Source organism: Vicugna pacos, chromosome 23, assembly GCF_048564905.1.
Source record: "Vicugna pacos chromosome 23, VicPac4, whole genome shotgun sequence".
NCBI lineage: Eukaryota > Metazoa > Chordata > Mammalia > Artiodactyla > Camelidae > Vicugna > Vicugna pacos.
The window spans coordinates 24,726,639-24,734,505 of record NC_133009.1 but is presented as its reverse complement, the minus strand read 5'-3'; the positions used below and the strand labels follow the sequence as shown (position 1 = coordinate 24,734,505).

The 7,867-nt window shown below is 40.5% G+C and overlaps 1 non-coding gene across 1 annotated transcript; it reads left to right on the top strand.

Annotated features, from left to right (window-relative positions):
- Positions 1-7,285: 7,285 nt before the first annotated feature.
- Positions 7,286-7,387, top strand: LOC116285281 (U6 spliceosomal RNA). Its single transcript, XR_004194945.1, has one exon. It is a non-coding gene; the product is annotated as a U6 spliceosomal RNA (small nuclear RNA).
- Positions 7,388-7,867: the final 480 nt, after the last annotated feature.

Sequence of the window (7,867 nt, the reverse complement as noted above, 5' to 3'; positions counted from 1 at the left end):
TGCTATTATTTTCCTTTTATTTTTTTGAGGAAGCCACTTAGATTATTATGAGATCTTTTCTCTCTTTAATATAGGCATTTATAATATAGGCATCTAGTTCTATACATTTCTCTCTTGACACTGATTTACCTATATTCTGAATATCCTGATATGTTATGTTTTTATTTTCATTTCATTATACAGACTTTTTCTATTTCTTTTGAGGCTTCTCTTTAACCCACAGGTGACTTAAGAGCCTGATGTTTAATTTCCAAGTGTTTGGGCATTCTTCTGTTGTCTTTCTGTTATCAATGTCTAGGCTCATTCCATTATGTTCAGAGAATACATTTTGTATAATTTCAATTCTTTAAAAAATTTTCAGGTCTGCTTTATGATCCAGAATATAGTTTATCTTGGTGAATATACCATAATCACTTGGGAAAAATGTACTTTCTGTTGTTTTGGGTTCTCTATAGTGAATTAGATCCTGTTGCTTGATTGCATTGTTCAGATCTTCCGTATCCTTACTGATTTGCTGTGTAGTAGTCATATGACTTGAAGCAAATAGACTGCCAGATTTTTCTCCTGCAAAGATGGGTTTAATCAGAATCAACAGAGAATTGCAACTTGGGTTCTGCAACCATGGTGAGTCATGGGCAAGTCCCAGCACGGTAAGGAAAGAACTCTTTCACAGAGGGGGAAAGGAAGCTGGGAGGGCTGTAGTAAACAAAAAATCCTTGGCTTTTCAACGGCCGAGTCCTTGTCAGGAAAGAAGAGGAGTCTTTCTTCTTCCTGTTGGGCTCTGCCCAATAGGGCATAAGAACTTCCCCTTCTGGTTTCCCAACTCTATTTAATTGAAGTTTCTGTTTATTAATTTTTACATCTGAAAGGTGAATGTTGAAGTCCCCAATGTGGACTTGCCTATTTCCCCTTTCAGCATTCATCAGAATATGCTTCATGTATTTTGAAGCTCAACTTTTTGGTGCACGCACACTTAGAATTGTTGTGTGTTCTGGTGGATTGATTCTTTAATCATTACCTAACATTCGTCTTTTTGTTTCTAGTAATTTTCTTTGCTGAAATGACCTTTATGGCTTTAATATTAATAAAACAATTGCTGCTTTTTCATAAATAATGCTGGTATGGTATATATTTTTCTGTATTAGTCTATGTGGTTGAATTTGTCAGTTTCTTATAAACAGCCTATGACTGGGTTATGTGTGTATCTTTTAAAAAAATCCATACGACCAATCTCTGCCTTTTAACTGGCCTATGTTGACCTTTTACATTTAAAGTCATTATCAATATGTTAGAGCTTTAGTCTGCCATTTTATTATTTGTTTTTTATTTGTTTCCTCTCTTTCTTGTTCTTCTTTCTTGCCTTCTCATTGGCAAGAAATCTTACTTGAACATTTTTTTAGGATTCCATCTTAATTGGATTACACTGTTTTTGTGTTTTTTTCTCTTTCCATAGTTTTCTTAGTGTGAAACATATTATAATATACATATGTGACTTGTTACAGTCTACATATATCAGTATTTTCCTACTTCGAGTGAAATGTGGGACTTACTTCCATTTCTGTGTCTTTACCACTTTCAAAATCATTGCCTTGAGTATCAGATGGTGACACAATTTTTGTTTCAGTCAAGTATGCTTAATAAAACTCAAGATCAGAAGGGTCATTTATTGTATATACCTATGTGGCTGCAATTTCTGTTGTTATTTCTTTCATCTTGATGCTCTGATTCCTTCTTTGTATTTAGAAGAACTTCACTTGGCCATTTTTAAGAGCAGTGATGAATTCTTTTAGTTTCCTAAAACTGAAGATGTCTGTATCCTCCATCATGTCTGAAGGATAATTTCTCTGGACATAGGATTTGTGGCTAACAGTTCTTTTCTTTCACCACTTAAACAATGTACCACTTCCCTCTAGCTTCTGCGGTTTCAGATGAGAAATGTGTTGTCATCTGAGTTGTTTTTTCCCTGTAGGTAATGCATTGTTTCTCTGTTAATACTCTCTCAGGATTTTTTTCTTTGTCTTTAGTTTTCAGAAATTCAACCATGATGTGTTTTGGTGTCAATTTCTTTGGGTTTGCTCAGATTCTTGAGTCAGTGGATCTATGTCTTGTGGAGTTTTCAGACATTATTTCTTCAAATACTCTTTCAGCTCCACTCCATTTCTTCTCTCCTTCTAGGATACCCCGTATTGGATCTTTTTGTCATTTTTGTGCAGGTCCCTGAGGTTCTGTTCAGTTTGGTTTTTTTTTTTTTTTTTTTTTTTGCATCTGTTCAGCAGACATGGAGTCTGGGCCACTTTCTTCTGCTGGGTGGGAGTTTGTAAGAGGCACTGGGACAGTGTTGTTGTTCCTCCAGTGCTGGGGTCCTTAACCAGTTTGCCTTCCTCTGTCCCCCTTCCAGGGCTCTCTTTTGGTTGCATCTTGAATTATTTCCAAAATTTATAACTGTATTTCGTGGGGAGGAGCAGAGAGAAACAAGCCTATACTAGCTTCTCTGGATTGAAAGTCTCTAATTTAAATTGTAGACAGAATGTGCAAAAAATAAATGGATTCTTTGTTAAACAAATTTTCTTCAGGTGAGTGGCTCACAGAAGCATATAAATTTCCATATTATTTATTGGGAGTTACTCACAGCAAATGAGCTGAGGTTCTGATTATTGAAAAACACACTATTCTCTAAGAATCTGCTTTTAAGCAGGAATCGATCTGCAACCAGAACAGAACTGACACATAGTAGGTATCAATATATAATTGTTGAATGAGTGATATAATAGATAAAAATGAAAGAATCTCTCTCCCAACGTCATGATAATACAGATAGTCAAGTAAGGGCTAGATGTTTTGAAAAGCATACGACCTACGTTTTTGTTGGATTTGCCTGGCGATTAATTTTCCTGACTCTAGACATAGAGTCTCCCACAAACCTAAAATTAACACTCAGGAAGAAAATGTGAATGTGTTGTTATTGTACTAAGGACCAGAAAGTTCTTGAAAAATGGACAGCAAAGGGTAGTTCCAGAGATACTGAGAGTTCATGCCGAAGAGACTGAGGAGCATCTGTGGTTTGGTGAACTGGCCCACGTCAGGGGCTTGAGCTGAACCGTAACATTAATTACCAGTAACTCCGGGATGAGCTGACTCAGAGATCTGAACGGCTCCCTCCTTGATTGGAGTTCCCGATGTTCTGGTAATGCAGAAAGGCAAAGGTGGTGGTGCTATCTGACCAACAGAGGACAGTGTTCAGACTGATCACCCCTTCCTAAGAGAGCACCTGGAGGAAGGCAGGAATGTAGCATCACACTCAAGCTTCGATGCTTCTCTCTGTGGCCCCTTCTCAAGGCCGGAGCTCTGAGAAGTCACTGCTCTAGCTCCCCACTGTCCCTCCTCTGTAAGGCACGCTTTTTCCCTCTTCACAACCTGATTCGCATTTCCTCCATCTGACAAACAGACTTGCGCAGCCCTTCCCAGAGTGGGCACCTCTGCCAACCACCTTCTGAATCTCTTGCCCATGAGAGACAGCTCGGTCGTCCAGGGCACACACTGCTCCATCTCGTGGACCTGGTTTTGGTCCCTGCCAGCAGGCCCCAGCCGGAGGCTCAGCCTCTCGGCATTCCATGGCTGATGGGCTCCAGCGAGAGAAATGAGAGTGGAATGGCCCAGACCTCTGTCTAAAGACTTCAAACACTAATAGCAGAGGAGGCCTGGTGCTGGTTAAGGGCCATTTGCCATTGCGACTCTGTGTTTCAGCTGTACTTTTGTATGTTTCACATTACCCACTCTGCTCCGCCCCCGTCACACACGCCCTGGAGGTGGCTTGTGCAGGCAGACACTGTCTGCAGTGTCTCAGTGGGGGATGGAGGCCTGCCTCCACTTTGCACATGTGTCATTTTTTGTGTGTGAGGAGACTACCAGTGACCCCCTCATCGGTCAGATCCTGGGCTGTATTTTTCCACCATGGATGGCACTGAACCTAGCACTTTCTGTCCTGCCCTCTTAGGACCAATAGCACATCTAGGGAATCGGCAGTCTCTCCTTGGAGAGTAGAGGGATTAGTTGTGCAAATATTCCTTTCAGGAACCTCACCTTTGAGCAGGACTAAACCAGAAACCTGTCTCTCGGAGGACAGCCACATTTCAGAGATGAAATGCCATGTTCTGGGTTACTCCCTCCCTCATAGCCTGGAAAAGATGGACAGCTGCCCATAGGTCTCCCCCTTGACTGAGTCTATGAGTTGAGTTGTCCAGAGACCCCGATCAGATGGTTGGAGGAAGTCTGACGTCATTGAAAGGACTTTGCCGCCACTGGCTGCTCCCCAACCAAACTGTACCATTTTCTAAAATTTTGCCTTTAAAGTCCTTATTGAACTTCAAGGCCCCCAAGGAGAGATAATTTGAGGAATTAATTCTTATGAAAAATATTCTTGGGTTATGAGGGACTGTGGGAAGAGTGAGGAGAAGGTAGTAGCTACAGCATAAATATGGTTTATTTTGATGAAAAAATCATTATTACTCAAAGATTTTTTTCCTATTTTTAAATTTTTATTTAAAAAATAATATATATGGAGTCAAATGAAAAACTTTGCATTTCATTGACAAAATTGGATACTTCAGAGACTTTTAGACTTGACTTTAGGCTGCTCTGAGCTATGTCCACCAGAACACCTGTCACTGTGCCCCATCACAGGGCACATAAGGGGAACATTGAGGAAGCCTCTTACCTGTGCCTCCTGAAGGATGATCAGCTCAGAGATGGGGTCCTCTGTGGGGCTGCTGGGGATTGAAGGGAGGAAAGGGGAGCCTCACAAGAGAAGCGAATCTTGGCTTAGTAAAGCATTAAGAAATCATGAAGAAACGTTTACTAAAGCTTTCCATCTTAAGATTGGATGTCTGTCAGCCTGGCTGAGAAGTTCACCCATGAATGGATCTATATCCATTCTTCTGCTACAAAAATCATGAGCACTCAGTCATCAAACCAATCCTCCACTAAACCTGACTTTTTAGAGGGATTTGGGCTATGAAGAATGCATATTCGTTATTGTAGAATTACACAGGAGATGCATAGTGTGGTTTTAAACATACCTCATCTTCTTTAATGTCAGAGGTAAGTAGAACAGTAAAGCCATTTTTAAAGATAAGAAGACCGAGGTTAAAGGAGCTAAGAAACTTGCCCAAGGAGACTTGGCTGGTGGGGCAGAGCAGAGACCATCATCCCAGTTTCCTTGTGTTTTATATACTGCTTTTCTCCACTACACTTGATGGCCTCCAATTAAAAAGTGTTCAGCAATGTACTTCCAAGGCAAGGCATGTGGTTTAGTACACCTTTCACTATTAAAGATGTAAGTATAGATTGGTACTAAGAATGCACTGAAGAGTTGAGAAATGCTGATATCTCCTTACTTGGCATCTTGAAATGCAAACCTGGAATTGAGTCAGCTTGGAAACCTAGATTTGCACATGGGTCTAAGGTCTAAGAAAAATTTAAAAGTTTTCAGAGTATACTGTTTTGTCACTGAAATTCAGCTAAGTTTTCTGTTTGACTCCACAATATATCCTGTTTTTTATATAAAATTTTCAAAATGGAGAAAAAATCTTTGAATAATACTGATTTTTTTCAGCAAAATCTCTTCTTGGAGGACTTTGTATGTGAGATTGGCAGCCATTTACATTTGGGTAGAGGAGAGGGAGAAGAGCATAGTGACCACTTACTCTAGGAAACCGCTGGAAACTACTTTGGGGAGTGCTGTACGCTGCTGGAAATGGCTCTGTTGGGGCGAGGGGTGTCTTAGATGCCAACACTGTCTGTGTTCCTTCTTGCATCCTCCTTTGTGCTGACAGCCATGGTTGGGATGCCCATCTCTACAGAGTTCAGATCTCAACACCTGCTCAGTGGTTCCACCAACCTGTGGTCCTACTACCAACCCATGTGAAAATGGAAGCATGGGTAGTGGAAATCGAGGACCTTAAAGCAATGTCTCAGGAGAATGAGGGTCACAGCTCAATGCCATTGATTTCTAATCCAATCTTGGCTTCACTTGATTTTATCATCCTATGAGATTTAAAGCAAAGTGAGCAGACATACTACCTAAACCAAGAAATGTTCTGGCCTCCAAACTGATTTCTGGAGATTAGCCTCTAAATTAAGAAATACTTCTTCATTAGGAACAAACATAACAGCTGGAAGGAGTCCTTGATCTGAACACAGGTATGATACTCTTTAACGATTGTGTCTTTCTTGCTTTCCTGCCCCTTGTTTAAATCTAGATCAATCTGTTTCTCTTTACATTTCTAAATCAGAAGCTGGATGATGATAGATTTTTCATAGGCTCCTTTTAACCAATGAAACTTTTTCTGGTTCATTGACATTGTAAAGTTTTTTTATTTTCACTTAACACGCACTTAGTTGAAAAACAAATCTTGAAATTTTTTTGCCATTAGGCTCGCTGCCTATAAAACCGTCTGTTTGCAGAGCCCCTCTCAGGGGTACCCTGCAGGTGCCAAAGACTCAACAGCTGTGGCAGTTACACACTGATGAATTTAGGGAATGGAATGGACTTCAGGCCAGGATGACCAATGAGATATTCTTTACAACTCAAGCCGAAGCTTATGTTAAAAATTAGAAGGCCTTTATAGATGGCTTTTGTTTCCCCCCTGAGTCTTCTAAATCAGGAAGACAGCTTGCAGCAGCCCATGCATTGGATATTTCTCGCACAGGCAGGCTCCCTGAAAAACCAGAGGGCCAAGACATGTGCCTCAGTTGGGTTTGGAACGACTGGGCGAGGGTTGCTAGAGGGCTGTTGTGGAGGTCACAGTCCTGCAAATGAAGGTAGATGGCTTTTCCAAGTGGGTCTTGGCAGACATTGATGTCACCTGCATTTCCAAGCCTGTTTGTGATGTATATTCTTGACAGCTCTGACAAATGTAATAGCTAATGGGTCTGGTTATCATTCTAAGTGGATCAAATAACAACAACATACCAGCAAACAGTCCCCTTGCGGTGTAGACAATTTAAACTCTAATGAAATTGAAGGTGCGGTCCCATTGCAAATCAGGAACCCTAATTTGTACAGTTGTAGGAGTGCTTCTCCACTCTATCAGCCTGGTGTTCTCGTGCTGTTACACAGTTGCAGGACTTCTGGGTTGTACATACACTCTTTCCCCATGAACTAGTCACAGCTACAGCTAAAAAGGACATGACAAGCAACCTTAAAGGGTTTTGTTCTGAAAGGAAGAAACAAAGAGCTTGTGTCCTTTATTTCAGATATTTTAATCCTTTTGAATAACCTTATTGAGTGCTCGCTTTGGCAGCACATACACTAAAATTGGAATGATACAGAGAAGATTAGCACGGTCTCTGTGCAAGGATGACATGCAAATTCATGAATAATCTTATTGAAAATAAATGTTACTGAGAAATAAAATCACTAATTTATCATGTGGCCCAAAAAAACAAGCTCATCCTTAACATTCTAATATTATCCTTCCAAAATCCTTTCTGGCACTTTAAAACCACCATCCATCAGTGCAGAACATGTGGGGCTGGTGTTACCAGAGCATGTGATATATTTGGAACATTCTCTGTACAGCAGCCTTACTGGTAAAGGTCAATAAGAGAGCATGCGCCTTTCAACAGCACATCTCCTGAAGACCCCATGCAAGGTCTTTGAAGATTTGCATGCTTAGTGGCATTAATAAAACAGAGGAAAATGGAAATGTTAAAGAAGCTCTAGATGGCTAAACTCCCAGGAATAAGCAAGTCTGGATCTCAAGCATGAATTTGCTCAGAAGGACTTTGAAGTTTGTTTCAATCTGTGAAATTCTAGTAATGGTCTAAATTTGCTTTTCAACATCTGGGGGAGATAATTGCAACAAGA